Consider the following 26,369-nt stretch of genomic DNA (forward strand, 5'->3'; position numbering starts at 1 on the left):
GCGGCGCATGCGCAGCCCTTGGGCCGCGCCGCTCCGCCCGCCCGCCTCCTCCCTTCCTGCCTGGGAAGGGAAGTCGGTCCTCAGTCGGAGGGATCCGTCTGTCCGGGTTTTCCAGACTGCTGCGGGTCCCCTTTAGAAAAGCAACAGGGGGACTTCGTGGGAGGAGCGGGAGTATAACTCCTGTCGAGTCGGCGTGGCAGCTGATTCCTCGGGAGTGCCGGCGTGGGGGGCATTCCTCGTGACCTCTAACCTCTCCCCGGACGGGACGCCCGGCGCGTTCCACGCATGCTCAGTCTTTCTGGGCAGCCCCCGCGAAGCTCGCTCCCCCGAGGACTGTTGACAGTAACTATCTGGGGTTCTGGTGTCCCCCAGGTGCGAGAGGCCGCTCAGTCGCCGAGAGCTGCGCTGTCCAGCCCTTTCCCGCGTCGATCCCGCGCGGAATCCCCTCAGGCGCCGTGAATGGTGCTCACGGGACCCCACCCTTCCGCACCGCGCCGGCAGGTGGTCAGATCCCAGGGGTGGCGAGTCTATGGCTGAGCGACCTTGCTCCCCAAACATCTGCCTTAGCGGCCTTGCAGACCTAGGCATTTCATTTTTTTTTTCTCCTCGCAAAATGAGATTAATCTTTACTAAGGCAAAGTCATGTTTTTTAAAATGAGTTTGAGCCTGAAAACTTTAATTTTATATTATGTAGTTATTAAAGAATACGTATTGTGGGGAAACTGACCAACTACAATGCTAAATGAAAAGGACAGGCTACACAGCTGTATGGCATACTTTGAAAAGAAAATAGTTTTGGAGTGTTTGTAAGGGCCAGGCACTGAGTGAGCTAAATCTGGAATTTGTGGATCAATAAAACACAGTTCCTGCCTTGAAGGAGAGGTGAGAGTGACCCAAAATTTTATCACTGATTTATTGCTAGAGGGCAAAAGCAGAAGTGACTTATTTTCCTTAGGCTTTTATTTGTTTTACAGAAGCTATTGGTTGGCAACAAAACCCTTAGCCGACATAGGTCACTGGTTCTCAAAGTAGATGTGGCTACCCCACCCCACCCCACTTTATCCCTAAAGTGGGATTCCAGAAGGCCAGAACTATTTTCATAATTGTGGTAAGATATTTTTCTCTTTTTTAAAAAATATTTTCTTAATTTATTTGACACAGATCACAAGCAGGCAGAAAGGCAGGCAGAGAGCAAGGGGAAAGCAGGCTCCCTGCTGAGCAGAGAGCCTGATGAGGGGACTCTATCCCAGGACCCTGAGATCATGACCTGAGCCTAAGGCGGAGGCTTAACCCACTGAGCCACCCAGGCGCCCCTAAGACATTTTTCTTTACTCTTATTCACTCAGGAAAATATAATGGAATTTCCCTCTGTGCATTTGGAAAGGCTGTATAACTTAGTGAACCAACATTATCCACTTGATCAATGCATCATGTTACAAAATCATGCGTGGGTAAGATCAATGCAAACTGCAAGATAAACCGATACGTTTTAGTGTAACAGTACAAAAAGCTCATTGATAGGGCTTCAAATTTCTCATTCCAACTAATCTTTAAGAAACTACTGCTTGTTAAGTTATGATGTAGTATCAGAAAAAAGTCCATATTATCGAAAATGACTATTAAAATGCTTCCTTTTCCAACAACAAAATCCTGTGAGGCCAGATTTTCTTCATGTATTTCAATCAAAACAATGTATCACAACAGACTGAAAGGAGAAGCCAATAGGAGGATCCAGCTGTCTTCTATAAAGCCAGATCTTAGACATTTGCAAAAAAATGTGCAATAATTTTATTTTCCTCCATAATTTTTTGCTTGAGAATGTGCCACAATTTTTCACAAAAATATATTAGTTCTATTAATGTGCAATGGGTCTGTTATTTTTAAATGAATTCCAAACAGTTTTAAAATTTTTCCGTCTCTTAATTAATTTCTAATGTTTCTAATATAACTCATGTTAGCAAAAGCTGTCATAGTTCTCGACTATCTTTAAGAATGCTAAAGAAATCCCAAGATAAAATGTTGGAGAACTGCTGAAATAGGAGATAAAGCACTTTGAAGTTTAGAAAAACAAAGACCAAAAAAAAAAAAAAACCCATTCACTTATTTATATTCAGTTCTGCAACATTCTTAACTAAATGCAGAGTAACTTAATACGGTATGCAGACCTTGCTCGAGAGTATTTTCAGGGATCTGTACCTTGAGTGTACTCTGCACTTGGAACCTGGACATATCAACTGGTAGAAAGCTGTAGGTTTGTCTTCTAAGAAGCAAGTATTGTCCTTGCATGGGCAGCATTGGCTTCATCTGGGATCTTGTTTGAGCTAGAAAGTGCCAGGCCCTATTCCCAGACTTACTAAAGCAGCATTTAGCAAGACCCTCAGGTGATTTGTACGCAAAAGTCTGAGAAGCACTAGTGCAGTGATTCTCAACAGGGGCAGTTTGGGGACTCCAGAGGACACTTGCCAATATTTGGAGACATTTTTGGTGTTACAGTTATGAGAGGGGCCCACTAATGGCATCTAATGGGCAGACGGGATGCTGGTAAACATCCTACAATACACAGGGCCGCCTCCCATAGTGAAGACTTCTCCTGTGCATCTGAGTGGCCCAGTGGGTTACATATCTGACGCTTGATCTCAGCTCAGGTCTTGATCTCAGGGTTGTGAGTTCAAGCCCAGTATAGAGCCTACTTTAAAAAAAAATTTTTAAATTAAAAAAAAAAACTGCCCAAAATATCAATAGCATAAGGTTGAGAACTCCTATACTTGTGTGATTTAGCCAACGGTTATCACACAATCCCAGAATGCTCAGTGTTTATCATTTCTAAAGTCCTTCCCTGTATTTCTACCTTGTCTCTTCTCTAGATTGTATTTTGGAGAGCTAATTCTGTCAGTTACTAGGAATCATCATTTGCCTTGCCATGTCTTGCTGAATCTGCTTTCTACGTTGGGGTAGTAGTGGTAAGTTTGAAAGAGTAAGCCCGTAGAGGGCAGGGAATGTGTCTTACCAGATGTTGAGTCTATTGGTGTGAAGTCATTATCTTCCTTTCCTAAAATAAAACATAGCACCTCTAAGGTTTTAGCATTAGAAAGCAGATCTCCAGAGGAGTCCTGGGGGCAGGTTGCTGACCAAGCATCCCTGACACAGCTTTTCCTGTAGATTTCAGCTTGCCTTTAGCACCATGTTTCTTTCGTAGAGCAGAGCTAGAAAGAATTTTTCCTAAAGATTACTAACAGTAGAAGGGGCCAACCACAACCAAATTAAGAACCACAGACTTCCAAAGTACCAAGTTCTGATCATATGACAGCTATTGTACCTTTACCTTGTAAACCACATCCTGTTTCCATATTCTGGCTGAGGACCCTCTTTCCAAATTAGCAGGGATTGTAGTCAGCCACCTTTTGGAGGAATCAGTAGATAATGACTAGGGTTGATGGTCAGTCCTTGGGTAAAGCAGCCTTTACACTGCATCAAATGCATTTTTAGCATATAATATCTACGAAACTAATAGTTATGAAGAAATAGGTCTGGAGGGTTTTTTTTAGAGTACTTGCATCTTTTTTACTGATTCAGTAATACTCATTATAGATGTTTTACTGAGCACGGAGCATTTTGGAAACCTGTTAAGTGTATTTTCGGTTGTCACAATGAATTGGAAGAGCCTGCGTGGTGTCCAGTAAATGCCAGATGCAATCCTTTTACCAAAAAAATTTAATTGTTCTCTTTTCCAACTTGTGTTTTACTCCCCAACCTCATATTTCTTACGTAGGTAAAAGTCTATTTGTATCTTTCTGAATCTAGAACCAATCTCATTTTACATGTAAACATGTGCCTGGCAGAGTTTTAATTCATGCTGAATTTGCCAGGAATGCAACTAGTTACTGTTTCAGTTGTTATTTGGAACTTAATCAAGAGTTTTTCACCAATCCAAAACACCATTCCACATGCAACAACTCTGCTTGTCTCTTCGAAGTCACCAGTCCCAATTTACACGTGGGAACGATGCACTTAGTAATTCTGTATCTTTAAAAAAGATGTATAAACCTAGCCCTTATTATAAAAAATACTATATATAATGTGAATATTAAGAAAAGGTGTTGAGACCCTGCCTCTGGCTCTCTGCTCAGTGGCGAGACTGCGTCCCTCTCTCTCTGCCTGCCTCTCTTGCCTACTTGTGATCTCTCTGTGTCAAATAAATAAATAAAATCTAAAAAAAAAAAAAAAGAAAGAAAAGAAAAAAGAAAAGGTCTTGAGAATATTCCGTTGAATATTTGAAAGTGTCCATATGCACAGCATAGTTTTTTTTCCAATTCATTTACATGAATGAACAAGGACCAATCCAATCCAATCCAATCCAACAAGATTAAGTGAATATTATATAGAGACCCAGAGTTGGCAAAGGTAGAAACTTCGGAGAGAAAATTGCTTTAAAGTACCTTGTTCTTTGATACTAACATGCAATTTTTGTTTCAATCAATGAGAAATACTGATACTGGAATATTACAAAGTGATTTGACATAGATATCATATGTACCAGAAATGTTTAAATGAAGCCTTTAAACTACAAGTCAATAAGATTAAGATTACTAAAGAAGAAGGAAGTATCATTTTTCAACAAATGTAGGTCATTTTAAGAGATGCTTTCTTGCCCAGAATTTTCACAGTTCCTGTATCCGTAGCGGATAAGACCAGGTAGGTCTAAAAGACTGGTCTGGGACTGTATTGCTAATGTTCATGCTATTTAAAAACATATAATGGTTAAGTCTAGAGATCAGTGTGGATTTTTAATATCAATTTAGGTGATTTATCCACTTGAAAATGATGCTGCATATTAGCCAATTTGCAGGAAATGTTAATTGAACTAAAACGTGATTTAGGGGGAACATCCTTCTTTAACATTATTATATCAGAGAGTTCCCAACTGCATATTTAGATGGAAAGGGTTTCAGTGCAGTAGAACAATTCCTGCAGAAGCAACAAAATGTAACAACATTTGAGATTTCTTTTAATAGAATTAGAACCTCAGTAAGTTTCATCAATTAATTAAAAAAATATTTCAGATGATCCCCATCTGTTTTAGCTTGGGTCTCACCCAAGGCAGACTTTGGGACAAAGTTTCAAGTTATCTGGAAGCTGTCCTAGGAAAGACCAGTGAGAGAATGGGGAATGAGACAGGGAAAGGAGGGGCGGAAGCCAACGGAGGTGAGTTATCAAACAGATTAGCACTGTGAGCACATGGAGCCTGTGCCCGCAAGTCATCCTACTGGAGGGGCGGGCGGGCAGGGGTCGGTGTCTTTCTCCACGACTCCCATTGGTCCCAGAGGGCCACCCGTGAGCAATTTGTCCATACTTGTAGCCCACCCCTGTGAGTGAGCAGAGCAAGACTGCATGCTAAGAGCTGCATCTGGAGGGCAGGGGAGTGCCTGGGTGGTTCAGTGGGTGGAGCATCTGCCTTTGGCTCAGGTCAAGATCCCAGGGTGCTGGGATGGAGCCCGCATCTGGCTCCTTGCTCAGTGGGGAGCCTACTTCTCCCTCTCCCTCTCCCCTCTACCCCTCCCCCTTATTCATGCTCCCAATCTCTCAAATAAATAATTAAAATCTTTTTTTTTTTTAAAGCTGCATTTGGGAACTAAGACTCCACGGGAGTAGTTGGGGAGTAAGTCTTGGGCCATAGGGCTGATACCTTTCTGCCCGTAGGCTTCATATTTTCGTGGCACACTCCTAAGAAAGCTGGGCTGAGAAATTTCTGTATGGAAATTATGGTGGGGGAGGTTAGGAAGTGATAGGGTTGGTTTGCCTTTTTCTTCTCGTCTTCCTCCAGTATCCACTCTAATCTACTACCTTATTTCTCTAGAGCTCTTTCTTTTTCTGATTCAGCTCTGTTTCCCATCACACATCAAAGCATGGGGCCCTCTGGATCTGAGTTCTAGAGATGGAGTGAGGCCCTAACGCGTGGCGGGATTTCAGAATAGGAGACCAGTTTTCTGTTGCTTCATCACTACCCATCAGGAAGTGTTTTTAAATCATTCATATAGAACCTGTCACATTTGTGAGACTGTCACACTTCCTCATCTTCTCCACCCAGACCATCTGCTCTTTCTCGGAGGCTAAGTTAAGGTTACTTCTCTTGTGTCCATACAACATGTCCCATCTGTTCATACCAGACAGGCACTTGCTCGTCCTGCTCTAGTTTTCACTCTGCTCTGCGGCGGCCTTCTGCCCTCTCATTCTTCCCTGCACCCTGCCTGGCATCACTTCTGACCTCCTTACTTCCACATACCACACAAACTAACATATCTATAGGTGGATGCAATCACTGTGCCTCTGAATGGACAGAGAGGATATATTTGGGACACCAGCAGCATCTGCTAAAAGTGGGGAAAAGGAAGTGAGACCAAATCGCCAGTTCCCTTTACCCTATATCACCTCTGGTCTCAGCATGGGCCATTTTCATAGGGCCAACATTTTCTTCCTCTTAATGGATATGGCTACTGATTGGTACTATATAAGTGACTCCTCTCGGTGTAGCTGCCCTAGATCCTTGCCAAAGTGCAAGCTGGATTGTAGGACATCATCAAAACAGGAAAGATACGCAAAACATCATAATTCCATCCCCTGACCAGGCTGTGTCCTCTTCCTAAACTGCCCAGACGTCTCCTCCCCATCAAAGCAATGCGAAAACCCACAGATCTCCTTCCCCAGGGTTGTTTCAACAAAAGTGGGAGCCTATCTCTCACCTGCTCACTTTTAAGCCCTACTCAGAGATGTGAGAGATTATCACCTTCAATGTTTCATCTTGCTTGCTTGTCCATCTTTATGGCCGGTTTATGCTGAACAGTAGCACCTTGATTCAAACTGATTCAAACTCATGTATTCAACATAATGTTCCAAAGCAAAAGGCACCCATTTGATCTTTTATTTCTCCTTTTTCCAAGGTGAGATAATCACGAGAATTATGTAGGAAATTTTTTGTCATTCTTATTTCCATTATTGGCAGTATTTTTTATTGTAAATCTGTAGAAATGCAATTGAACTGTGCATACGCAGGAAGAGTGTCACTACCACAGCAGCCAGTGAAAAAAGAACACATGAAAATATTTCAGAATTTCAGAATATAAGCTAGAAATACAAAGTGAAGTACTGAAAACTGATGTGACAATTCTATGTCACTTAATTTTGCTTATTGATGATAGAGACAGCATGAGCAGAGAGAGGGAGAAGCAGATTCCCCGCTGAGCAGGGAGCCCCCAAATGGGGTTCAGTCCCAAGGCTCCAAGATCATGACCTGAGCCAAAGGCAGACACACAACCAACTGAGCCACCCAGGCACCCCTGATTTTAGCTTTTCTATTTTTTATGGAGAAAGAAGCCTGGGGCTCTCTTTTATCCTCCTCAGTGTTATTAGCTGGATTGTGTAACCAAAAAAATATATATTGAGGTTGTACCCCTGTGCCTCTGAATGTGGCCTTCATTGCAAATAGGGTCATTGCAGATGTAACTGGTTATGATGAGGTCATTATGGAGTAGGGTAGGAGCTAATTCCATATAACTGCTCTCTTAGACTCTTACAGATCCAGGGACATCACGCTGTGACAACGGAAGCGGAAATCACAGTGCTGTCCCCACCAGCCAAGGAACACCAGGGATGGCCAGCAAATACCAGAAGCTGGAAAAGGCAAGAAACAGTCCTGCCCTCCAGGTTTCCATGGAAGCACGGCCCTGCTGACCCCTGGATTTGGGACTGACAGCTTCTGGGACTGTGAGGCAGGGAAGTTCTATTGTTTTAAGCCCCCCAGGTTGTGTACTTTTTATGGCAGTCCTAGGTGACCCTTGGCTTTCCTCTTTAATTCATATTTTAAAAGTTCCTCTTCTGTCTGCCATTCACCTGTTTCCCTTTGCATTTTCTTAATTTCTACCTAGGTCAAATCTATGTTGAGATTTTACTTCTGCCCAGCAACCATAGGGACTTGATTAATGGTGTTGTTTATAGGAACCCCACTGTCCCAAAGGTGACAATTTCTTTGATCTCCTATGTCATGTACATGATAAGATAGGAACCAAAAACTGCACCGGTAAAATCTTCCCACCCATTGTGTCCATCAAATCTAAAACTGCTCTGTTAAGGCAGTGGGTTTTGGTCTACCCAGCATCAAGGAGAAACTATCACTCGCTCACTCACCTGGATCCAACCTCCTACTTCTCCTATACCAATCTCTTTCACGGTCATGACTCACTTCGTACTTCCTCTGTAGATGAATCTGTGGTCCAGTCACTCAAACCAATTCTGAAAGAAACCTGAGAAGTTCAGGTCTATTGCTCTGTGATGGCAGCTGAACTCCACACCCCTGGGCTCATTTTGCACGTTGTACATTGCATTCCTTTATCAACGTGAGTCCACTCTACTTTTAGGTTATTGTCTAATTGCCTGTCTCCTCCACACAACTGCAAGCAGGACCTGTCTTTCATCTTTGTTTCCCCGAGGCTTAGCACAGTGATTGGCACACAGTAGGCCTCTAGATATATATATTCAATTGAATGAGAGGAATGAGGGAAAGGCAGCATCAGGCCATCCTTGCTGCTTCCCTCTCTTTCTGACAACTGGATGGGCTTCAGATTGTTCAGCTATCCAGCACCTACATGTGAGTATAGACAAAGGATTTCCGAAACCACTACAAGATAAATTATGTTCTAGGGCACCTGGCTGGCTCAGTCGGAAAAGCATGCTATGCTTGAACTTGGGGTCGTGAGTTCAAGCCCCACACTGGGTGTAGACATGACTAAAAACAATCAATAAACTTAAAAAAAAAAAAAAAAGATAAGTTAAGTTCTAGGGAAGTTTCAGAAACTCTGCTGGTAGAACCACATAAACAAGGGGATTTAACATTCCTCTTTATGTTGTTTCAGTGCAATTACGTATGTATAGGAACTGGGGTTGGTTCAAAGGTTAAAGTGAGGTGATTGTTTTGATTTGGCAATTATTTATGTCCTTCTGGACATAACTATGGGATTGGAATATTTATTTATAAGGGATTCATCACAAGTGAGCACCCCACCAGGGGCCAAAAAGATATGAAAGAATAACAACCTGAGTTTTCTGAGCCAGCAGATAGTAGTCTGTCCTCATGTGCAGGCCAAGGAGGTTCTACCTCTGCAAACATGCTGACCAGCTTGGACTCAGATGGACCCTGAGTGAGCAAGCCTGACTCCGAGGAGGAAGGAACACTCGTAGAAGTGGTGGGATCCTGATACTAATTTTGGATAGTCCCTAGAACCCCATGTTCGTCTCACTGAGTGTCCTTTAATAGACCCTGACTTGGTGCTCTTCTGTTCTTCCCCTGAAAACATGCCTATTGTAGGTTACAATCCTGATCTCTGGTGCTGATACCTCTCCTTTACTCCATTACAGTTGATCTGCGTAGTATCCGCAACCAAACCTGCTCCACCAGCCACCAGATGACTCGAACATCTGTTCAGGATCTTTCTGATGTGTTATTCATCCCAGAAGTGAGTTTCTCAAACACCTTGAGCCTTCTTTTCTCCAGACTAAATATTTCCAGTAACTTTTCAACCCTTTGATTGTTTTTTTTTTAATTCTCTCCAATTTTCCATGTGTTCTTACACCATGAAGTTTAAAGTTTTTTTTTTAAGATTTTATTTATTTATTTGACAGAGAGAGATCACAAGTAGGCAGAGAGGCAGGCAGAGAGAGAGAGGAGGAAGTAGGCTCCCTGCTGAGCAGAGAGCCCAATGCGGGACTCGATCCCAGGACCCTGAGATTATGACCTGAGCTGAAGGCAGCGGCTTAACCCACTGAGCCACCCAGGCGCCCAACCACCATGAAGTTTAAATGGTATATGAGAATCCACATACAAAATAGAGGCATCAAATAATGATCGTGACATATTTGTGATGATAACTGACGAGGCCTAATCTCTTATCGCAGACTTCCTAAAGGAAAGGAAAAGAGCTTCTAACACAATCGGCTGATAAACCACTGAGCTGCATGGATAAGGAAAACAATCCACCTGATTTCTTAAGATAAAGTGTTATCATTTAAAAAATTATTCCTTTAAAAAAAAAATTCCATGCTCATTAAGAACAGAATAACTTTTATTCCTGGTAGTTCATATAAATGCCAGCCAGCAGTCCATCATACCAAATATGAAAAGATTGGGGCCTCTTAGCAACAATTGTATTTAAAAGAAATGATCTGTATACTTTTACCAGACGTCACATGTTCCTGTTGTGAAATGTGAACACAAGTATGTACATAAAATAGAGGTAGTTATGTTTCTTATGTTTTTTATGGCACCTTGCCATACTTCAAGTAAGACTCTTGGGAGAACCGGAATTACGTGAGAGCCTGAGCCTGGATTCAAATCCTAGTTCCATTCTCAACTACCTGTAGATGCCCGGGGAAGGCCCCTTTCGCTCCCCTTCCTCGTCTGCGAAGAGGGAAAGATGGTAATAATAACACCTGCCTCTAGGGGGCCTCTGGGCATTGAATAACTTAATACATTACAAAGAAAATTCGCTTAGAACAGGTCTTGCCCATAGTAAGTTCCTGCAGTGATTATCATTATAATTTCCATAATTACACTCTGAACACGGGCAAGGAGGCTAAAACAGTTGTCCAAATCGAGCCCGTCTGTTTGTGCCAGAACTCTGGGGAGACAGTTCGTTCCTCAAGTAGTAATTAGAAATGGAGGATGAGAACAGTGTGTTCACGCCATTTGACGAAGGCCCCAGGAATTCAGGTTCTGGCTTCGCTTAGCTGCCCAGGGTGTGCGAATAGCACACAGAGGGAGAGGAGACCATTCCCCGCTTCCTCCTTCCTCCAGGACCCACCTTTGGCCCATTTATCACTGTGGCATCTCTCGCTGGCCTGAGATGAGGCCTCAGATGTCCACAGGGGCCCTCACGGAGAGAAGCAGACTGGGCAATCAACAGACACACTTTGCAGGTGCATTAATCACATGAGGACCATTCTCCCACTGACAGAAACAAGACCATTCTGCCTGTTTCTAAAGACATAGGCTCACTCGATTTATCTTTCATGTTCCCTCTTTTGATAGTGACCCAGATACAGAGAGCTGTTTTGGGGGGTTTGTCTTGTTTTGTTTTCATAAAGAAGTTGACAATCTGAGCATGTTAATAACAGCCTCTGAAGAGTTCGGAACAATAGGGAGTGATAGAGTCACATAGAGCTGACCAACATGTGTCCCATCTAAGAAGTTGAGCCACTCCTAAGCTCTGCTTGGGATGCCGTGAGGGACTGGGGGAAACAGAAATGCAGCCCAGAGCTTTGGACTTTCATAAAGAATTTCCCAGCTGTTAAACACTGGCTCACAGTAGCACACGTAGACGGATCAAAGCAATGGTGCGGAGAGGCGACGGGTGTGGGGTGTCTGCTCCACAGTGCCTTGGGGTGCCACTAACATTATGAATTGGACACGATATCAAGGGTGGCCCTGGAGCTGAGCAACACGGTGGCATGGATCCAAACCACAGTTACCAAGGGACCTCTCTGTCTCTGAGCAGAGTCTCTAAGACCCTGGTGTCTAGACTTGAGTGTGCATGAAACCAGTGAGATGCATGTTTCCAATGCGGAGCCCCGAGGCTCATTCCCTGAGCTTTTGAGGGGAGGCCCAGGAATTTGAATTAAGAAAAATTTTTTTAGTCATCTTCACTTTTTAGAAAAGCTTTGGCTTTACAGGAAAATTGGGAAGATATCACAAAGGAGTCCCATAAACCCTACATCTGCCTTCCTGTTATAACATCCTACATTGCTGTGGTCTCTTGGTCACAATTAGGAAACCAGTATTGATACATCATGATGAACTAAAGTCTGTACTTTATTTAGACAGCTTTAGTTTTTACCTACTGTCCCATTTCTGTTCCAGGATCCCATCCAGGATGCCCCATTACATTGAGCATCATGTCTCCTTAGGCTCTTTTTGGCTGTGACAGTTTTATGACTTTACTTGTTTTCCATGACCTTGACAGTTTTGAGGAGTACTGGTCAGGAAATGTGAGGGGTATCCCTTCATTGGAACTTGCCTGATGTTCTTCTCATGAGAAGACTGAGGCTATATTGGCTATATATTGAGGCTATATTATTGGGGAAAATACCCACAAAGGTAAAATGCTATTTTCATCACACGATGTCACGCATACGTACTATGAATCTGACTCATCAGTGCCTATGTTGACCCTGACCACCTGGTTGAGGCTGTTGTCAGTCAGGTTTCTCCACTGGAAAATTACCTGCTACCCCTTTCCTACCGTCCTGTCTGGAAGGAAGTCACTACGGGCAGCCCACCCTTGGGCAGGCAGTTATGTTCCACTTCTTTGAGGATGTGGTATGTATATAAATTATTTGGAATTCTTCTGTACAGGAGATTTGTCTCTCCTCCCCCATTATTTATTCAACCATTTATTTCTTTCAGTATAGACTCATGGAAATTTATTTTATAAATTATACATTTTATAATTTGGGTTATCCCTTCATTCATTTTGTTGCTCAAGTTATTTCAAGTTTGGCCTCTGAGAGCTCTTTCAGTTAGCTCCTGTTTCGCACTGACAAACCCCAATCAATGTGGGTTTTAAGTCAGCATTTTCTTTTTTTTTCCTCTTTTTAAAAAAAAGATTTTATCTATTCATTTATTTGAGAGACAGCATGAAAGAGAGAGAGATCACAAGTAGAGGGGAAGTTAGAGGGAGAAGCAGACTGCCTGCTGAGCAGGAAGCCCAAAGTAGGACTTGATCCCAGGACCCCCAGGATCATGAGCTGAAAGCAGATGCTTAACCAACTGAGCCACCCACTCACGCTTGAGTCAGCATTTTCAAAAAGGTCCCAAGTGATTCTGGTGCTGGTGGTCCAAGGACTGCACACCGAGAAACCTGACTTGAGGGTGTGCTGTGAGCTCTGCTAACCACAGAATCCCACCCATTCGTTGATCCCTTCAGCAACTGTCTACTGACCCATTCAGCAAACACAGGCTATTGTCCCCTGCCTCCTCCCTGCCAGGCACTGTGCTGGATTCTGGGAATGCAGAGCTTGTCTGTGAACTCAGACTTGGGTGGACATTCTATGGTGGAAATAAGCTGTGGTTAACAAAAGAGGAAAAGGGTTCCTGCCAACCCTTTGACTCATCCTTAGCTTCCCAGACGGCTTTTCTAGAGAAAAGAATGTATTAAGAATTGAGAGAAAAACTGAGAGAAAGTACAAGAGATAGAGCAGAACAGGGGACGTTGGAGGGGTTGGGCTCAAAAACACCCATGGAAGAACAGAAAGAAATGCTTTATCCTCTGAGACTGAGAAAAGGCAGTAGGCTCTAGAAATTTTTATAGATTGGCTGGTGTTGGGGGAGACTTGTTTGAGGTCACCTAAATGACTTTAATTTTCTTTCTTCTTAAAGAATGATTTGTTTGTTTTAGAGAGACAGAGAGAGTGCACAAGCAGAGGGAGAGGGAGAAGCAGACTCCCTGCTGAGCAAGGAGCCAGATGGGGGACTAGATCCCAGGACCCCGAGGTCATGACCTGAGCCAAAGTCAGACTCTTAACTGAATGAGCCACCCAGGCATAGCTTTAATTTTCTGAGTGAAACAGGAGGCCAGGTCATCCTTACTACGGGGAGGGGCCTGGAAGCACAGAGGCTGGAAGGCATTAAAGTTTTGAAATAGCGGTTGGGGCTGCATCAATTAGAATCAAGCCAGAAGACTAAAACTACAGTAATAACTATTACTACAGTAATAACTTGAAAAGAGAGAATTAAACATAAAGAATTGTTAATCTACTCCAGGACAACCCCAAGACACCACAGAGGAGACAGCTACCAGCTCTTGGGATAGGCAAACAAAGGGAAATGTCTGGAATAGTTAAAATATTACAACTTAGAAGAGTGTTCCCCTGGGACTGGAACCCAGTCATCAGGGGAGCGGGTGCTGGCCGGTTGGTGAAGGTCAAGAGCGAGATGTTGCCGATCTGCAAGTGCGGGACCACCTAGACACGGGGTTCGGCTCCTACTGCAGGAAGGCCCTGCCTCTCCTGGGGGGAGAGGCATTACTGGGGTGTTGCTCAGAGGAATCACAAGCAGAAGGGAGGTCCCAGGGCCCTTGTTCTTCCTCCAGACTTGTAGCCTTCCTGCAGCACCCAAACTGGTAGAGCCCAATGCGTGGTTTGCCAGGTCTCAGCCTAGCACCATGAAGCTAAATAGAGAAGCATAGGTTTGATGGAGAGACGATGAAAGTCATGGGCCACCTCTCAACCGTGTGAGTGACATTTAGGGACTAAATACACTTGCAGGTCTTTATACTGGCTGATTTTTTTTCCTCCCTCATTGGCAAATCATTTCTTGTTCTCCTACTCCTCCGCCATATTGGAGATTTCTTCTCATTTCCAGGGTCAACTGCTGATTCCCTTGCTTAATCCCTTCCAGAAAGTCTTGATGGACCATCTGGTTGAAAAGGAACCAAAGGGTTCCCCCCAACGACCCAACAAATGGAAAAACAAAATGTGGTGTATACATGTGAGGGGTTATTATAATTCAGCCATAAAAATGAAGCAAATTCTGACACGTGCTACAACGTGAATGAACCACGAGGAGGGCATTACAGAAGCCAGTCTTAAAAAGAGAAAGACTGTATGCTTCTGCTTCTATGGAGGCACCTAGAGTAGTCACTTTAAAGACAGAGAATAGAATGTGGTTGGCAGGGCACGGTGGGGAGGGGAAATGGGGAGTTCATGTTGAATGGGTACCGAGTTTCAGTTTTGCAAGATGAAGAGCATCTTTAGGTGGTGGTGGGGGAGGCTTGCTCAACAGTATGAAAGTACCTGATGCCATGACTGTACACTGAGAAATGATTAAGATGGTGAATTTTGTATTATATGCATTTTACCACAATGAAAAAAAATATTTTTAAAACAGGACCAAAAACAAGGTTACAGCTAGAGGGAATGGGTGGGTAGCCCCTGGCCTGGTGGGTCACATGTCTCTAGTTGGTGATTCATTCCTCAACTCAGCTTCGTGAGCGGCTTTTTCCAGGCCTTGCTTCATAAGTTCCAATGAGCGTGTGTCCTGCTTTGCTCTGCTGCACACATACCCCCTGATGTGTAAGCACAGAGGCGGGCCTCTCCCCTTGTCCCAGTGGCTGATACTACAAGCTAATACATATATTTTTAACCCAAATTGTCTTTTTTTTTTCTTAGAATTTTTTTCTAAGATTTTGTTTTGCAGGAATCTCTGCACCCAACTGGGGCTCGAACTCACAACCCCAAGATCAGGAGCTGCACACTCCACCAACAGAGGCAGGCAGGCGGCCCCTAGTAGCTAATACTAACTGAGTATTTACAGTATGCCAGTCATGTGTACTAACCAGAACAAACTTCCGTTGTAGACAGTGTTCTCATCTCCATATTATGGATGGTTGAGGAAACCAAAGCTCTGAGAGGTTGTGACTCGCCTCAGGTCACCAACTGTTAAGTGGAGAAGCCAGGACTGATCCTGCTGCCCAGGCAGAGCCTGCACCACAACCACTGTACTCTACCGCCCCCTAGTGGGCCCTGGTCTAACGGTGTTTCCCCAACACAGCACTCAGGTAGGAGCACCCCGGTGTCCCTCCCCACTGGGCAAGAAGGCATTTTGCAGTCCCTCCTCTCAGCCCTGGCACCACACTGGCTGTGTATGGCCAGGGATAGCCCGGTAGCCCTGGCCTCAGGCACTCACCCCCAAAAAGCAGCCTTGGGTGGGGTGGTTGTCATGTGTTGGTTACAATGTTTCATCCCTTCCTGTAGGAGCCTCTCTGATGTTAGGGTTTCCCTACGTCTCTTTGGTTGTGTTGATCTTTGCAACCATGAAGAAACTCCTGGATTTCTAGATCCCAGCTACACAAAGTGTTTTCCAAAGTCGACAACTCTCCCAGTGTCTCTCCTGATCTGAGTGGCATGTGTGGGGTTGTGAGTGGGGGATCTACCCTTGGAGAAGCGCCTTTTCCACTGCACACAAGCCCTTGGGGTTGTCTTCGGGATTTCGGGCCAGGAAGTCCTGGTCCAGTGGGCGACACCGATACCATTTGTTGTTTGATGCAGGATTCACACATTGCATTTGGTGGCTCTGTATGTTTAGTCTCTTTTGACCTAGAATAATCCTTCCTCCCACCTGATAGATGATTGTTTTGTCTCACGGAACTTTTTGGGAGAGTCCTGGTGAGTTGTTGTAGATGGTCTCCTCTTTTGTCTAATAGTTTCTCCATGGTTGGATTCAGGTTAAATATTTCTGGCAAGAATACTTTGTCGATGACATTTTATACTTACTGTCTTTTATACTTATTGTCTTATATTACAAGGCACAAAAAAAATCCTCATTTGGAATGACACACTCGACAAATATATATTGATGGCATGTCGCATGGGGGTCGAGAACTCTGCTGGGCAACGAGGATGCCTGGGTGCCGCTGATAGGATTATGAGGGAAGAGATAACTAAACCAAACAAAACCAAACCCCACAGGGGCAGGCTTACCGATTGGGAATCAGCTTGGCTACACAGAACAGAAAACTCAACTCACAGTAGGTAAGCCAAACAGAGGTTTGGGTTTTGGTTTTGGTTTTAATTTTGTATTTTGTATCCTAGCAACCATAGGTCCGGCACTGATACAATAGCTTCACCGTATTCTCTTTCTCTCTTTCTGATCTGCCGTCATTAGGGGATTTTTTTAGTTCCCACGGATCCATGGCTTCTGACCCACCACCCGGGACATTTGATCTTCCAGGGAGGAAGGAGAAAAGGGGCATGCCTACTGCCTGCTCAGCTTTGAAGTAGTTTTCCCAAAACCAGGACCCGGTAATTCTGCCCACATCTCATTGGTTAGGACTGTGTCACATGGTGAACAGGGAACAGGGCTACCCTTCACAAAAACAGTACTCCTGCCCCTGGTAGCTCAGCGGTTAAGAGTCTGCCTTGGGCTCAGATCAGGATCCCAGGGTCCACAGATCAAGTCTGGGATGGGGCTCCCTGCTCAGTGGGGGGAATCTGCTTCTCCCTCTGCCCTTGCCTCATGTGTGCATGCTCTCTCTCTCTCTCTTTCCCTAAGTAAACAAATAAATAAAATGTTTTTAAAAAACCAAAAAACAGGGCGCCTGGGTGGCTCAGTGGGTTAAGCCGCTGCCTTCGGCTCAGGTCATGATCTCAGGGTCCTGGGATCGAGTCCCGCATCGGGCTCTCTGCTCAGCAAGGGGCCTGCTTCCCTTCCTCTCTCTCTGCCTGCCTCTCTGCCTACTTGTGATCTCTCTCTGTCAAATAAATAAATAAAAATCTTAAAAAAAGACAAAAAACAAAAACAGGGCTCTATTAGTAAGGAAGAGAGAATAGATATTAGGTAGGCAATTGGCAGTCTTTGTCATGGAGGATAACAAAGAGTTTTAATGGCTGGAGAGATAGCTACACAGATTAAACATGAAAATCGAAAAGTTCCCACCAATTTAGGGAAAACCTGATGGTTCTGTAGCCATGATAACAAGTAACCACTAGAACCTGTTTTATATCCATTCAATTGATCAATGACATCTTGTCCCAGTGAACCTGCTTTTACAAGTTAACCAATTAGTTCAACCCCTATCTTATGAAAACAAGCCAATGAGAAATTGGCTCACTTTAATAAACATACCTGATTCCCAACCGATCGATAAAAACTCAGCCAGCAACCACACTTCTCCAGATGATGGCAACCCACTCTTGCCTTGGAAAGGCTCTGAACCCAGAGTTCACGTTCCCAAGAACCCTATGTAAGTCAACATGTGCTCCGCACGGAGAGAATGAGTCTAGCCAGCATAGCACTTCGTCGTTCTATAAGCAATGTGCTCGGCTTTGTTTTCTTATTTCACGTTTCAAGTGTGGTCCTGTTATAATAAAACCAGAATCGTATTTTTAAATTTGTCTGTGTCCTCCATGGAGGATGCATTCCCCAAGCAAAGCCTTTAAACATCTCCATCCATAGCCTCAATGGACAAGACTCCAAAGCCAACAAACACGTCTGCAAACATCCAGCTGCACAGGATGACGGAGAAACGCAAAACAAAGACCCAGAGCACCTGGTGTAGGGGAACCATCCAGAGCATTGACAGTTACAGGTGATCTGTTTACAGCGCACCTCTCGCTCACTGTTAGGAAAGAGAGGATGGAGGCAGGACACTAACTCAGAAGTTTAGGGCAGGAGTAGGAACGCTAGGGTCTATGCGCCAGTCCATCTCCCCTCCTCCCCACCCGTGCCCCAGCTCCAGCCGTGTATTTAATATTTTTAAATGGGTTACATTTGGGGCAGGGGAATAGCCTTTTTGTTGTGGTGGTTGTGGTAGCAAATGACACCTAACATGAAATTTACCATTTTGACAGTGTTCGTGTGTGCAGTTCAGTGGCATTAAGTCCGTTAGCAGTGCCGTGTGACAGTCCTAAAATATTATTTCAAGATTTATCCATGTTGTAGCACGTGTCAGACTTTCCATCCTCTTAAGGCTGCATAATATTCCGTTGTATCGATATACCACACTTTGTTTATCCGTTTGTCTTATTGGGAAACACGGGTTGTTTTCACCTTTTGGCTGCTGTGAATAATGCCGCTAGGAACACTGGTCCACAGGCAGAGGTGTTATGTTTTAAATTTATATTAGCAACTACATAATACTCTCTCTTGCTTGCCTCTTGGCACTTCAGGTCTAACATAGTTACTATCTGGCACTCAGCAGGAGAAGCTTGCCCACCCCCAGTTTAAGGGAGGGCTTCAGGACAGAGAGTGATCCTGGCAGAAGTCCATTCATAGTGGCTTGTTGAATGAGGAGGAAGGAAGAGTTGGTATCTACTGAGAATGAATGTGTGGGGCTTGCATTTTTTTTTGTTAGGACTGCCCTAACAAAGTACTGGGTGGCGTGAAACAACAAAAATTTATGTCTTCACAGTTCTGGAGGCTGGATGTCCTAGATCAAGGGGTCAGCAGGAGTGGTTTCCTCAGGGACCTCTCCCTCCTTGCTTTGTGGATGACTGTTTGCTCCCTGTATCTTCACATGGTCTTCCCGGTGAGTTCCCGTGTCTTAATCTCCTGTTCTTACGAGGACACCAGTCATCCCATTAAGGTGGGATTAGGGCCCACCAGAATGACCTTATTCAGCCTTAATTACATCTTTGAGAGCCCTATTTCCAAATATAGTAACATTCTGAGCTGCTGGATGGAGGTTACAGCTTCAACACGAAAATTTCGAGGGAACACAATTCAGCCCGTAACAGAGCCCACACTCCACCCGGGAGGTACCAGGCCTTTCAAAGGCCAACAAATTCTTAACGCAACCTGGTAGTAATGGTGTTGGAAGTGAGGAAAGAGACTGATATGCTCTTGCCTTCATAAATATTGGCTCAGAAACTGGGTAGGTCTGAGTCTGCTGACAGAAACCTCACCACCATAGGGCTTGCTGAGGACAAGCGCAAAGGACTTCCTTTTTTGACAGAATGTATTTTTGTAGCATTTCCTAGGTTTTTTTCTTGTGACAATAAAGAGTACCCAAAGAGAGAGAGAGAGAGAGAGAAAGAAAACCCATTATAATTTTAGCAGCAATTAACCTGAATTCACGTAAGAGTGCTTCTGCTCCTCTGAAAGCCGCCTCTGCTGCAAAGGTGTCCAGCCCAGGTTTTCTGTTGGGAATCCTGCCCCCACACACTTCTCTGCCCTGAGAACATTGTTACCACCATCACCCCTACCCACAGTTATCTCCTGTCTATCTCAAAGAAAAAAAAAAAGTCATGACTAGAGGACATTTTAAAGGAACATGACCAGATAGACTTTGGCTTAACCCACTGAGCCACCCTGGTGCCCCTCCAGATAGACTTTGGGACCCAGAAGTGACCTGCCACTCATTGGACAGGTGGGGCCAAAGTCATGTCACATTTTTCTTTCTTCTCTTTGGCTCAGAGGCAAAAAATACTACAGTTTCTGACCTATGACAGGAAAAAGGAAAAAAAAAAAAAAGAAAAGAAATGAAACCCAGCCCACAGGTCCCCACACTTCAATCTCCCCACGGACAGAGCAAGAATAGACCCTTTGAAACGTTTAGAACAAAAATTTTCACACGGACTGACCTTGTTTCATTGGAGGACACCGGAGCAGATTCCAGTCAGATGAATTGAAAGCAGCAGCAGTGATAAAAGATACAGTTGCAAGAATTAGCTTCATAAAACAATCCTTTTGAAATACCATGAAGCCAGCAAATAGTTCTAGTGCCCCCAAAAGTGGTTTGGAAAATGTAGAATGGTTTCTTTAAGGTAGTGGTTCTTGACATAAGGGAAGGAGCTACTTACTTCGGATCTAGATTTAAGCACAGTGGGTTAGATATTAAAAATAAAAGACTCAGGGGCGCCTGGCTGGCTCGGTTGGGAGAGCACATGACTCTTGGTCTCTGGGTCCTGAATTCGAGCCCCATGTTGGGTGTAGAGATTACCTAAATAAATCAATACAAATAAACTTTAAAAAAAAAAAATGAAAGATTGAGGCAACCAGTATATACTTTCAGACACTCAATGCCACTAGCAGACTGTGTGTTCTCCTTGGATGTGCAACACCCTCCTTTCCAGAATATCCTCTATTCTTTGTCCCTGTAACTGCTGTTTTCAGCAGCATTTCTTTTGACTACATTTCCTTGGACTCTTCTGCTGCCACCAGCTTCTCCTTGTCCAGACCTCATTTGCTTCTTTCAACTTCCAGATTCTATATCATCTCCTATTCGAACCTCACATCCCCTGTGGAAGGAAGTACCAGTGCCCCCAAAACTGAGTCCTAGACTTAGAGGCTGGTACATTGCCTCTAGACCTAGATGAGGTGGCACGTCTAGGTCCGACCCACAGAGAGGTCACTCCCTTTATCAGGTGACTTTATGCAGTGTCCGTTGTGTAGTTTGGATCTGTGCTGAGTACAGTTAGATTCCATTATTGCAGAGACAGATTAGACCTAGCAAGACTTTAGAGGGTGGCAGTGAAGACGAATGGGTATGTGCATCTGCAAGTCTATTAGGAAACACCCAGTTGCCCCTAAATTGCCCCACAGCAGTTTACCAATTTATACCCCGAGCAGTAAGTGATATTGCCCGTGATATACTCGTCAGTAGTTGGCATTGTCAGATTTTTAGATTTATGCCAGTCTGGTGGGTATAAAATGGGATCTTTTGCAGATTAAAATTTACATTTGTCTAAATTACTGATGAAGTTGAACATCTTTTCATATGTTTATTGCTCATTCAGGCTTCCTCTAATGAGAAATGTCTATTTATTTCACCTGGTCATTTTTCTACTGGTTATATGTCTTTCTCTTACTAATCTATAGGAGCATGTGTGTATACACACACACACACACACACACACACACACACACACACAGGAGTGTCCTTCTTCTCTTATCTATCTAGTTTTCTCTCAACATTCCCTTTCTAGATAATCTCATCCAAGTCCGTGGCTATAAATAACATCTGGAGGTCGAACACCACCAACTTCTTATCTTTACCCTCTTCATATCTCCACATGGCTCACTCCTTCTCATCTCTCAGGGTCCCCGTCAATGTCACCTCCATAGAGACCATCTGATGCAAAATATCAGTACCTGTAATTCTCTGTACATTTACCTTGCTTTATTTTCTATCAAAGCATCATCAGTCACCAGTCATCTCCTGACCTTATATTAGAAATCTATTCTATATTGTTTGTCCAACACTCAAACATATATGGCATAGACTTTGAATTGTTTGCTGATGCATCTAAATGACTAAGTACCGTGGCCAATGTATCCTAGATGCACAATAAGCATTTGTAGTAAAAGAAGCAATGATCACCATCATTTAATGTAACACTTGATAGCCTCTAAAGATCCTTTATATGCATTATGTTTCTCCTAGCATCAATCTAATCCTCAGAGACATGATTTTTTAAAAGATTTTATTTATTTGAGAGAAAGAGAGAGAAAGTACATGCGCGTACATTTGCGTGTGCACGTGCACGCAAGCATGAGGTGGGGGTGGAGAGAGAGAGGGAGAAGCAGGCTCCCCACTGAGCAGGGAGCGCGATGCAGGGCTCGATCCCAGGACCCTGGGATCATGACCTGAGCAGAAAGCAGACCCTTAACCAGCTGAACCACCCAGGTAATCCCTCAGAGGCATGATTTTGCCTATATTTGTGAATATCCACAATAATATCTCTTCCTTTGGAGGTCTCTTAAAATGTTTTACTCAGAACACATGTTATTCCCAGTTCTATGCAGTATTAAGCATGTGACTGTCCCTTGAGGAGATTAAACTGTAACATCTCTTAGATGACTTCAGGCCCTGACCTCTGTCATTCAGTTGTCCATATAAAAGGGATATAGTTGTGAGAATGCAACAAGCAATTCAGATGAGTTTACCTTCGAAGGTATTTGAATGTTAAATCTCAAAAATTCCAGGGCTAGTAGATGAGTGGGTCTCACACATTTCTTCTCAGCCAGAATACAAACCCATGGGCTACTCTTTTATACAACCATAAACATTTTTTGTTAGAAGCAAAAGACTAGAGTATTGGGATAATATTAGAACACGTTTTTATTCACCGTAACTGCCGGAGTCCCATTCCCCATTGACATAGGGTTATCTAACAGACATGGTCTTTGCTTCAGAACCCCTCCAGGAGATGTACAGACATTATCCAGACCTCCACGCACCTTATGTTACTGCTAAGCCGGTGAATCTACATAGCTGAACCATAAAAATACACATTTGGTGAGTCTGAGCAACCGGAGAAATGTACTCACTTACTATCCCTACTGAGAGTTTTTGAACCTAATACACATGAATTTGGCCACTTCACTTTGGTCAAATTACTAGCACTCTGGCTCATTCCACAACACAAACAGAATGAATTTGTGCATATCTCTCCCTGAGGACATAAACAGGGAACTTGAGGCTGACATTAAAATAGATTTCTCGTTCTCTGAGAACTCAGTGGCTGTTTGTGTTATCGAAAGTTCTAGCCCCGTGGGTCAGGCTCTCCTGGGTGCTGACAGCTGACAATCTTCAAAGCACACATTCAAGACAATGTGGGAAAGATTCTGGCACTTTGCAGAGAGGCAGTGAGGCTCTAAGGCGTGTTGACAGAGCTGTTGAAGGCGGGTGGCAAACTAAAGCAGGGAGCACAGAACAGTCAAAGCTTCTTATCAGCGACACAGCTAACTGTCCTCACAGAAATCTCCTGCAGAGGTGGTTAGACTTAATGACACTGATAATGAAACAGAAACTGGATCAAGAGGAGTGCTTAGCCCTGGGGGCTACAAAAGCACAACACTAATCTTAAATAAATTCGAAAACAGTAGCTGTATCTAGTGCTCTGGATATTCAGGGTTTAGACACGAGATACCTGTCACCTAGAAAGTCCCAGGAACTTTACCAGATTCTCAGAGGTATGATGTACATTAGTCAGGAGAGGCTCACGGCCATAACATGCAATAGGCAAATCTAACTGGCTTACCAAGGACAAGTCACAATCCAAGATGGCGGGTGTGGGGCAAAGAGCTCTGCTCCACATGGTCATTCAGCGACTCAGGCTTCACTTACGTGGGTCCTTCCATCTTCTGGAGCCCTAGACTACTCAGAAGATTCTCTGCATCCAACCAACAGACAAGGGAGAAGGGCTCTTAGAGAATCCAAGGAGAGATTAGGGACCACATTCTACTGGCCAAGACTAGTTACATGACCACCTCTACACAGTGGGGACTCGGGAGGTGCAGGCTAGCTGTGTAGCTGGATACCAGTAAGCACCAGCAGCCTCGTTACAAGCGTTTGACGAATGAAAAGAATAAAACTCAGTTTTCCTTTTATTTTTTTAAAAGATTTTATTTATTTATTTGACAGACAGAGATCAGGAGTAGGCAGAGAGGCAGGCAGAGAGAGAGAGAGAGGAGGAAGCAGGCTTCTTGCTGAGCCCAGAGCCCGATGGGGGGCTCGATCCCAGGACCCTGAAATCATGACCTGAGTTGAAGGCAGAGGCTTTAACCCACTGAGTCATCCAGGTGCCCCTGAAACTCAGTTTTGAAAACAAACTTGTTAGCGGTGCCTTGGTGGCTCAGACAAGTAAGTGTCTGACTCTTGATTTCAGCTCAGGTCATGATTTCAGAGTCGTGAGATGGAGCCCCACATCAGGCTCTGCACTCAGCACAGAGTCTGCTTGTCCCTCTCCCTCTGCTCTTTCCCCCCATTCTCTCTCAAATAAATAAATAAAATCAAAAAGAGAAAGAAAGAGGAAGGAAGGAAGAAGGAAGGAAAGAAGGAAGGAAGGAAAAGAGAAAAGAAAAGAAAACAGACTTGTTAAATGGCTTCCTGGTCACATAGCTAGACTGTACCTCCCAAGTCTTTTTTGAGAAAAGCCAAAAAGGACTGAACTTCAAAGCAGATTCTTTACAAGGTCATGTATTTAATTCAAGTAGTGCTGTCTCTTTTCAAAAATGTTCTTTGGGCCCCCACTTTTGGAATTTCCTCTAGAAACAGCACAGAAGCTCAGTTCCACATTGAAATCCTGGTTTAGGCCAATCCTCAAAAGACTGAATTTATGCATCCTATGAATGATACCCCTCATTGATATCCATCAATTTAATATTTGCGTCCAATGAAAATGCCTTCAATTGCTTAGATTTTACATAGAAAGTATAAATAAAATAATTCTCTGCAAGGTACGAATGAATAAAGATAGATTAATCTTCCCAGAATTAATCTGTATTCTTTGCAGCGATGTCAACAACATGGTGAAGTAGTCTTCTGCTGTCTTCTTTGGGAGGAACTCTGATTTTGACAGTTGCCCACGGATGAGAATGCTTTGGGGAAGTCTAGGAGTTCAGCAGAGAAGCTCCAGCACATCACTGAAGAAAAAAAATCAGGACTGGACACATGAAAATGGTAAGAGGAACAATTTTCTTTTACCCACATTGCTCCTCTTCCAAAGTGGCACAGCTCAGTGACAAGAGAGACCGTGCCAGCTGGCTGGCAACTTCTCCCGGGGTGGGGGGGAGTGAAGAACTATCTGAGTGAACGCCTGGCTTCCGGAGCTGTGTGGAGAGACCCGCTTCTGTCTCCCTCCACCCAGAACGCTGAGGTGAGCTGCGCGACTGGGAGAGGCTGGGAGAACAGAGGTCTGGGCTCTCGGAGGGGGGCAGCAGAGGGACAGGGATCCTACTAAGCCTACTAACTGCTTCTAGAAGTCCATCGGGGAGCCCACCCAGGAGCCACTGGGGACACCTCCCCTGCAGATCCGTACAGATATGGCAGCAAGGCCAAGATTGCTCCAAGTACTGCCGGTGCACAAGAAGTACCGGACTGCAAGTCCGAAAACCAAGGGTTAGCTCAGTCTGAAGGGACGCCAAGGCCCACCCCTGTGAAATGAGAGCTGACCATTTCCTTTATTGCAACACAGCACAGGCAGAATGCTTATAGATCAGTCATCCCCAAACTTCTTCAAGCCATGTTCTTTCACGGACGGGCTCCTTCAAGGGGTCCCTTTCCCTCAGAGAGCTCTAGGCTCTGTTCCTGATCAGCCCTTCCACGCTGAGCTCCAGGAACTCTCCTGCCACCTCCTGTGTTCAAATATACCTGATAACGCTCTCTCTGTGCTCACTCCTCACCGTCTGCCTCTGTGCTCTCCCTCCTCCCTCCTTCGAGAATGAACCTCACCACCCTCTCTCACATTCACCAGGGGAAATCCTATCTATCGCTCAAGGTCCAAGAAAAAGGCCTCTTCCTCTGTGGAAATTCTCCTGATCTGTCTGAATCTCCCTAACTCTTGGGGACCCTCCCTTCTGCCACGTGCTTTGTTACTTACCTTCTTTGTTTTTTCTGTAACCCTAGAAGAAGTGATGTTTCTCTTAATGCTCTATGTATCTCCTTCAACTTTCTGTTCCCCATACAGCCTAGGAAGATGACTTTTACCTAGGGAAAATACAGTAAGGATTTACATGGACTTAAAATGAAGCAAGTTAATGATATCAATATTTGTCAGCAGAAAACAACTTTCACAGGGCGCCTGGGTGGCTCAGTGGGTTAAAGCCTCTGCCTTTGGCTCGGGTCGTGATCCCAGAGTCCTGGGATCAAGCCCCACATCTGGTTCTCTGCTCAGTGGGGAGCCTGCTTCCTCCTCTCTCTCTCTCTGCCTGCCTCTCTGCCTACTTGTGATCTCTGTCTGTCAAATAAATAAATAAAAATCTTTAAAAAAAAACTTTCACTTATAACACTATGTTTTAGACTCTGTGTTAATAACTTTTCATGTATTATGTCATGTAATTGTCATATAGATATTTCTATATAAATAACATTTATTTTCAGTTTGCT

The 26,369-nt window shown here is 44.1% G+C and overlaps 1 long non-coding RNA gene across 15 annotated transcripts in view; it reads left to right on the forward strand.

Moving 5' to 3' along the window:
* The window catches only part of LOC116574435, a 54,269-nt gene that overhangs the window by 851 nt on the left and 27,049 nt on the right, over positions 1-26,369 (forward strand). For 7 of the 15 annotated variants that reach the window (XR_004279296.1, XR_004279299.1, XR_004279300.1 and 4 more), the window contains exons 1-9: positions 98-882; positions 975-1,108; positions 1,347-1,451; positions 2,865-2,960; positions 7,561-9,503; positions 15,399-16,572; positions 16,706-16,842; positions 18,951-19,067; positions 24,778-24,944. This is a non-coding gene — a long non-coding RNA (uncharacterized LOC116574435). Of the gene's footprint in view, positions 1-97; positions 883-974; positions 1,109-1,346; positions 1,452-2,864; positions 2,961-7,560; positions 9,504-15,398; positions 16,573-16,705; positions 16,843-18,950; positions 19,068-22,675; positions 22,779-24,777; positions 24,945-26,369 lie in introns of those variants that run through there. The other 8 variants (XR_004279302.1, XR_004279298.1, XR_004279301.1 and 5 more) reach the window with 8 other exon arrangements.

This window comes from Mustela erminea, chromosome 15, assembly GCF_009829155.1.
Source record: "Mustela erminea isolate mMusErm1 chromosome 15, mMusErm1.Pri, whole genome shotgun sequence".
NCBI lineage: Eukaryota > Metazoa > Chordata > Mammalia > Carnivora > Mustelidae > Mustela > Mustela erminea.